Here is a 9,232-nt window from a genome sequence, read left to right as displayed (position 1 = left end):
TGCTTCTAGAAATAGCCTCCTGCATCCGTTATACGGCTGGAAGTGCGCATGCCCTGTGATGTGATTTACCTTGTATGGTGAAATGTGAATGTGATGATACGTTGCTGGGATCCGTCCTTCTCACACGTGATTTAGTCCTGACAACGGTTACCTATAATAAAGAACTAAAGGCAAAACGTCTTTCTATTTTGGATAGAGTAAGGAAGGGTTCTAGCTCTTGTCAGGATGTATTTTACCATCTGTGTCCCCATTGGGGAGATTTCCCTTCACTTCCTGTCCCAGAGCCAAACAGGAAGTGAGAGGAATTTCCTCCAAAGTGAGTAAATGCCTGGAACAGGTGTTCCCATTGGAAGATTTTCCCACTATCCCTGTTTTGGTGACAAGATAATGGTAAACAAGACAAATAGGGTGAATCTTCCTAATGGCAAATTTGAATGACAATTGCGCGGTCATACAACACTGTACCCATATAACATTTATCATTTTTTTTAGACAGCTTTCTTGTGGCAGGATGTAATCTCCACTGGGGTGGGGGGGGGGGGGGCTATTTTTTGCTAAACAAACAAAAAAAACAAAGTTTTGAAAAAAAAAAGTTTTTTAGTTTCTGTTATAAAATTTTGCAAAGAAGTAATTTTTCTTCTTCACTGTTGGGCACTGTTGAGGCGTCACTGATGTGCACTGGTAGGCTGCATCCATGGGCATTGATAGGCTACACTGGTAGGCTGCACCTATGGACATTGATAGGCTGCACTGATGGGCACTGATAGACTGGACTGATGGGCACTGATAGGCTGCACTGATGGGCACTGATAGGCTGCACTGATGGGCACTGATAGACTGGACTGATGGGCACTGATAGACAGCACTGATGGGCACTGATAGGCTGCACTGATGGGCATTGATAGGCTGCACTGGTGGGCACTGATAGGCTGCACTGATGAGGTGGCACTGATGGCCACTGATTGGCTGCACTGATAAACACTGATAAGGCAGCACTGATGGGTACTGATGAGGCAGCACTGATGGCCACTGATAGGCTGCACTGATAAACACTGATGAGGCAGCACTGATAGGTACTGATGAGGCAGCACTGAAGGGCTCTGATAGGCTGCACTGATAAACACTGATGAGGCTGCACTGATAGGCTGTAGTGATGGGCACTGATGAGGTGGCACTGATGAGTCAGCAGTAAGGGGCACTGATGAGCACTGGTAGGCAGCATTGATAGGTGGCACTATCCACCCTTGTTCTTGGATTTGCTATCATATTTATCTTGAGCTTTGTCACCAGAATATATGTACTGAGTTCTTCCTTTTATCTGACCCGATCTCTCACACTGCTACTATATCCAGCTCTAGAGTGCGTTGTTGGGGATTCCTTTCAATTATCTATTTGTAGATTATCCAGCACACACAATTCCCTTCATCAGTTCACAGTGAGGCACTGATGAGGCTGCACTGATTGGCACTGATGAGGCCAATCTTGGGTTAACATCAAGTTTCTCAAACCAGTCCTCAACAGTGCTTGTTTTAGGTAACTTCACACATATGCTAACAGAATATTTAGTCTCTAGGCCAGCCATCTTCAACCAGGGTTCTCTAGAACCCTAGGGTCCCTCCAGAGGTGGCTACGGGTTCCTTGAGCTGTGACTGATTGACCTCCCATTGGATAGAGCCTGCATAGTTCTGAGGTTAATGCCTCTTGGGAAAGCCAGCTCTGTGACACCAATGATTTTCTTAGCTATCTGTATGTAGCGCCCTCCTAGTTAGCGAGGGGCAGCTAGATAAATATTTTAGCAGCCTGTGCAATAATCAGAGGGTTACTGTCAGGAATGGACTGGCCAGCTATAGTGGGACTCACCTGCCTTATGAGCTGCAGTACCAGGGCTGGCCAGCGGGTGCTCCCAGCAATCAGAGACTCAACCTTGCAGCCAGTCAAACACCTGGAACTAATTATACTGGTGTATTTAAGGGACATTCAGACCTGCAGACTCTGCCTTGGTGTGTTTTTCCTGGGCCCTGTATCTTGTAAACCTGCGTTCCTGTTCCTGTTCCTGTCTTGTTGCTGACCCTGCTTGATTCTGACCTCTGCTGACTTCTCCTGTTCTGATCCCTGGCTTGTGACCCTGACCATCCCTCTGCCTGACCCTCTGTACCACGCTGCCCGCTACCTGCTGAACCTGGCCTGTGACCCCGACCATTCTCCGCTTGCTCCCCCTGTACCTACCTGCCCGATTGATATTGACCCGGCCTGCCTGACGACGCTTGCATCGTATGCACTGTTATCTGTGGGTGGTTGGTTTGGTTCGTTTGCACTGTGTTATGTTTTAGTATTGCACTGCGTTTATGTTTGTATTGTTAGTGTTAATAAATTACATTGTTTATAACATATCTGAAGTCTGCGTTTCCCTGTGTCAGTCACACACCTCTGGTCTTACCCGTGAGCCCTGACAGTTACATTTGGTTCAGGACTGAGAGGCTTTGAAGATCAGTTATCTGAAACCTCCTCCTGATCTAGAGACATCTCTAGAATTCAGAGGTGAGGAGGAGCTGGTCTGCACATTTAGGGGACCTTGTCCAATCCCCAAGCAGGAGACTTGGCATGGGGCAAGGGCAGCCCTTAAGTGTGCTAGAGCCTGCTCAGTAGCAGGAGAGTTCGGGCAGAAGATGGGGTGAGAAGTCTGAGGTGCAGCAGCCTGGGAAGGGGCCCACCTCCAGGCAGTGGTGCTAGAAAGGAGGAAAGCTCAGACCTCATCGGCCCCCAGAGAGAGGACCACCTGTGCAGCATGGAAGGAGGCAGCCCAGCGGAAGGTGTGAAAGCAACTGTCAACCCACCAGCTCATAGGAAAAGGACTAAGTGAGTAATCCTACACCCCCTGGGCCAGTTAAAGGGGAAAAAAGCACTCTGGTGGAGAACCTGAATAGCTCCTTACCAGGGACTGTTCATTTTAAAGTGACAGGTACTGGACCCCCTTGCCCAGGGATTCTTTAAGACAGCTGGATAGAGGAGGATTATCTGGGGTCTGGGTTGGTACACCAGGAGAGGCTGGAGAGCTCTTCCAGAAGAGATTTTGCTGTATAAAGACTTGTACATATTTCCAGGAAGTTGTCCTCATTTGCAGTTCCCTTGGGCATTCCATACATCCCTCATCCCCGTCCAAGTTATCATCCCCTAATAAAACATCAAAACCAAGTTCAAGGACTGTTTACTGTCTCTGGAATGCAAGTCTGAGAAAATGTGTGTTGCCTGGTTGTGCAGGACTATAGGGGGACTTAAATCCCTAACGACTCCCAAGGGGGTAGTGCTACATATAAAGGGGGACAGTCTTCCCAATGACCTTCAATGTAAGGAGCAGCGCACCCACTGACCACCAATGTAAGAGGCTTTTTTCCACCAACCACCAATGTAAGGAACATTCTTCCTACTGACCACCAATGTAAGGAACATTCTTACCACTAACTACCAATGTAAGAAACATCTTTCCCACTGATCACCAATTTAAGAGGCATTCTAACCACCAACTTTAGAGGAACATTCTAGCTACTGACTACCAATGTAAGGAGCATTCTTCTCAATGACCACCAAAGTAAGGAACATTCTTCCCACTAACTACCGATATAAGGAACATTCTTCTCATTGACTGACCGATATAAGGAACATTCTTCTCATTGACTGACCGATATAAGGAACATTCTTCTCATTGACTGACCGATATAAGGAACATTCTTCTCATTGACCGACAACGTAAGGAGCATTCTTCCCATTGACCACCCCTGTGAGGAACATTCTTCCCACTGACCACCAAAGTAAGGAACACTCTTCACACTAACTACCAATATAAGGAACATTCTTCTCATTGACCAACAACGTAAGGAGCATTCTTTCCCATTGACCACCCATGTAAGGAACATTCTTCTCACTGACTGCCAACGTAAGGAGCATTCTTCCTCCTAATCTCCAATGTAAGGAACAGTCTTCCCACTTACTACCACTATAAGAAACATTCTTCTCATTGACTGCCAACGTAAGGAGCGTTCTTTCTCATTGACCACCAATGTAAAGAACATTCTTCCCACTAACTACCAATATAAGGAACATTCTTCTCATTGACTGCCAATGTAAGGAACATTCTTCCCACTGACCACCAATATAAGGAACATTCTTCTCATTGACTGCCAATGTAAAGAACATTCTTCCCACTAACTACCAATATAAGGAACATTCTTCTCATTGACTGCCAAAGTAAGGAGCATTCTTTCCCATTGACCACCCATGTAATGAACATTCCTCCCACTGAGCACCAATGTAAGGAACATTCTTTCCATGACCACCAATGTAAAGAACATTCGTCCCACTAACTACCAATATAAGGAACATTCTTCTCATTGACTGCCAACGTAAGGAGCATTTTTTCCCATTGACCACCCGTGTAACAAACATTCCTCCCACTGACCACCAATGTAAGGAACATTCCTTCTACCAACAACCAATGTAAGGAGCTTTTTTTCCCATTGACCAGTGAATTGGTTTAATCGGGGGTTTCCTGAAACCTGAAAATTATTTGAAGGGTTCCTCTAGAGTACAAAGGTCGAGGAAGGCTGGTTTAGTTCATATCATTTGGCTATTTGTGTGGATAGTCACAAAATCATAAGCTGCAGGTATGAGCTGAGGATTGGTTTGGAAGTAAAGCATGCACCGTGTTATCAGAGACTAGGACCATACTCCCAGAGATAAGGTCATCCTGTATATTTGTTCCATGCCTCTACAGACATGTCAGAAGAAAGGGTGACAGACTATGCGGACTGGGTAGGTACAAGGGTCATACTCCAGCTTGTTTGCAGTTAGTCATCACTTTGTAAATGCAAATATGAAATTCCTTAATCACGTGCTACTGGTGTGAATGACAGCTCCATGATACATGCACTTTCATGAGGTTCTTAATCCCAACTGTACCACAGACACAGGCTTTAAGGTGGTCACCTTTCAAAAAGCTGTCCTTTAATTATTTCTAGCCCACCTAGTAACATGTCTATCTCTTCGATCCAGCAAAGTTCGTTATACAGCCCTGCCTGGTACCATACAGCCTTTGCAAAGAAAACCTCCATCTGGCTCCTCTTCCTGCTGCAGTGTGCCACGGCCTAACTAATTCCTATGGGACCGTTCTTCTCATGGTGGCCTACAGCTGTTCTGAGAAGTATGGCTGTCCCCTAAGAATGAATTGGGAACGGCGTGCTGACACATCATAAAGAGAAGCCAGCTGGAGGGGTTTTTTGTGAAGGTTAGGCAGGGTTACACAGAACATTGAACATCATGGGTATGGAGGGGAAGTTAAGCATGTCACCAGGTGGGCTGCCCTCAGAAGGAGGGGAGGAAGATCAGCTATCATCATTTCTCTGATCTTCTTCCCCGGTGAATGAACATGGAAGCAACCAGCATTTTGTCCCGTCTAGGTTCAGTGTTGTGATTCCCTGGCAGTGCTGGCTGGGTAAAAACCTGATTAAGCGTGATCTATGTTTGATCAGCTTCAGTGGGATTCACAGCTGACATTGGGGATCTAATAGACCCCTAATGTCTTCTCAAAGAGGACCTGTTATTCAATTATACCATCACATGGGGGGCTAATAACTCACCTGTTGTGTCTCTGAAACAGGAAATATAGATTAACAAACACAATGGGGGCTCTATTTCTATTTCAAATTTAAAAGAAAATGTTTTTGGCTAAACAGACATTTTAATTTATTTGAATATTTATCTTTTAATAATAATAATAACAACAATAATAATAACAACAGTACTGTAAGTAAGAATTTGGACAAAAAACATAATATATGTTACAGTATCTGTGATGTTGTCTCGTATAAGAAAACACAACTGTTGATAGTTAAAGTGTTACTAACTCCAAAACAGTAAAATCAGTCTGTATATGCAGTAAAGCATGCTTGTTATACTCACCATGGAAACTAAGGGGTTAATCCTCCGCATTGTGTAAAAAGGTTGTTTGATCCTGTTTTCTCTGATCCTTCCCCTTCTTCTACTGTCCCCAATCAATTTGCTGATAGTACAGAGCACTAGGAGTCACTCTGCACATGCTCAGTTTAGTGGGCATTTCTTTTTCTTTGGGAGAGTGCATGTGATCAGCACAGGGCCAATCAGCACTGTCCAGACAGAGGGTCAGGGGTTGTACAGCCTCATAGGACAATCTGGCCAGAATGAAAACGCCTCTTGCAAGCTTTAACCAGTGCTCTGCTGGACACTGATAGAAGTCATAAGGCTGTTCTAACTGCTGACGAGAAAAGGTATTTAGCAGTTCTACACCGAGTTCACTATATGAACCACTGATGTATTTATACATGGTGATCATATCCCCCCTTATGTATTATACATGGAGACCATATCCCCCCTTATGTATTATACATGGAGATCATATCCCCCCTTATGTATTTATACATGGAGATCATATCCCCCCTTATGTATTTATACATGGTGATTATATCCCCCCTTATGTATTATACATGGAGACCATATCCCCCTAATGTATTATACATGGAGATCATATCCCCCTTATGTATTATACATGGAGATCATATCCCCCCTTATGTATTATACATGGAGATCATATCCCCCTTATGTATTATGCATGGAGATCATATCCCCCCTTATGTATTATACATGGAGATCATATCCCCCCTTATGTATTATACATGGTGATCATATCCCCCTTATGTATTATACATGGAGATCATATCCCCCCTTATGTATTATACATGGTGATCATATCCCCCCTTATGTATTATACATGGAGATCATATCCCCCCTTATGTATTATACATGGAGATCATATCCCCCCTTAATCTCCTCTTCTCAAGAGAGAATAAATTCAGTTCCTCTAATCTTTCCTCATAGCTGAGCTCCTCCATGCCTCTTATCAGTTTGGTTGCCCTTCTCTGTACTTTCTCCAGTTCCCCAATGTTCTTTTTGTGAATTGGTGCCCAAAACTGAACTGCATATTCCAGATGAGGTCTTACTAATGATTTGTACCGGGGGAAATGATATCTCTCTCTCTGGAGTCTATACCTCTTTTAATACAAGAGAGGATTTTGCTCGCTTTAGAAACCGAAGCTTGTTCTTGCTTGCCATTATTAAGCTTGTGATCTACCAGAACCCCCAGATCCTTCCCCACCATTGATTCCCCCAGTTGTACCCCCCCCCCCAGTATGTATGATGCGTGCATATTCTTAGCCCCCAAGTGCAGAACCTTACATTTATCAACATTAAACCTCATTTGCCTCATAGTTGCCCAATTACACAGAGCATTGAGGTCGGCTTGTAAATTGGAGGCATCCTGTAAGGACGTTATTCCACTGCACAGCTTGGTGTCATCTGCAAAGACTGAAATGGGATTTATAATCTCAGACCCTATATCGTTTATAAATATATTAAAAAGTAAGGGTCCCAACACTGTACCTTGGGGTACACCACTGACACCCCTAGACCATTCAGAGTATGAATCATTAACCACTACTCTCTGAATACCATCTTTTAGCCAGTTCTTAGATATGATGGCTGTATTAGTTTTCTTTATTAAGGGTCAGTTCACACCAGGGGCGGACTGACCATTCAGGAACTTGGGCACTGCCCGAGGGCCCTGGGTCAGTAGGGGGCCCCATGAGATGCACCTGGTACATTTCATAGTCTTTTTTGGGTGTGGTTTGAGTGTGGGCGAGGACACAGGGGCCCCATGATCCCCTATTGCCCGGGGCCCCATGAGTTGTTAGTCCACCCCTGGTTCACACTACATGCGTTTCAGTTGCTTTTTGTTTGCATCTAAAACGCACAAAAAGTAGGTTAAATGGTTGTCAATGTCATAGTTCACATCAGTGCTTGCAGTTCACATCAGTGCTTGCAGTTCACGTCAGTGCTGGCAGTGGCCATTTAGAGGAGAGGCAGAAAAGTCAGGATCAAACATCCTTTTTACACAATGCAGAGGCTTAACCCCTTAGGTTCCACAGTGAGTATAACAAGCATGCTTTACTGCATATACAGACTGATTGTACTGGTCTGGGTTTAGTAACACTTTAACCATTAGCTGCCCGGCCAATAACCGTTTGGCGACCGGAAAAATGTTTTAGATTTCCGGGTGGACGCCATATGGCGTACTCCCAGGCATGCGCAGTTTGCGCGCTTGCAGAGCTGTGCAGCGGCGCGATTTGTCACCGGCCGTGAACCTCGGACATGGCCGATGACAGATCTCAGTACCAGCCCCCGTTGCCGGTACCATGTGACCTGCTGTGACCAATCACAGCAGGTCACATGACAGTTGTATACAATGGATGGCTTCATTCATGCCATTCATTGTATACTAGTGTCTAGCTCTGAATGGTCACAGCAGGTCACATGCACATGTCATGATTAGCTGTGGCCAAATCACAGCTAAGCACAAAAAAAAAAAAATCCTGAATGAATCGATGTCATTCAGGTAAATGCTTGCTTATAGCAAAGTAAAAAAAAAAAAAAATACTGATCACTTCCTCAAAGTAGTACAATGTTACTATGGTAACATTGTACTACTTTGGTCATAGTGAAAAAAAAATCTTAAAAAAAAGAAAAACAATTGAATACAAAATTAAAAATAATAATAAATAAATAAAATTTTCTTTTCATAGTGTCACCACTCAGTGTCCCTGATCACCGCCATGCCAGTTATATGATGACACTGTACTGCACTGGTGACAGTATGTAAAAAAAAAAAAGTTGTGAAAATAATTGTTTTCATTTTTTCATTTTCAAACCCCCCAGTATGTTATCCTATGTGTCCATGCACACATAGGCTGTAATCATCATTTTTTGGCTGGAAAAAAAAACCCAGGACCAGGGGCGGACTGACCATTTGGAGACTCGGGCACTGCCCAAGGGCCCGGGATCAGTAGGGGGCCCCAAGAGATGCACCCAGGGGCGGACTGACCATTTGGAAACTCGGGCATTGCCCAAGGGCCTGGGGTCAGTGGGGGCCCCATGAGATGCCCCTGGTAACTTTTTCATAGGCTTTTTTGAGTTTGTGCAAGGACACAGGGGCCCCATGATCCCCTATTGCCTGGGGGCCCCATGAGTTGTCAGTCCGCCCCTGGACAGGACTAGTGGATTTCTAGACGAGGTGTTTAGCTGTAAAAACGCTCTAACGCTGAAAAACGTGGCCAAATGCTGTAAACCACAGTAAATCACGGCAAACCAGCAT

This window comes from Staurois parvus, unplaced genomic scaffold (assembly GCF_062004578.1).
Source record: "Staurois parvus isolate SC_StPar_1 unplaced genomic scaffold, SC_StPar_1.0 ptg000746l, whole genome shotgun sequence".
NCBI lineage: Eukaryota > Metazoa > Chordata > Amphibia > Anura > Ranidae > Staurois > Staurois parvus.
Note: the sequence above shows the minus strand (reverse complement) of the source record.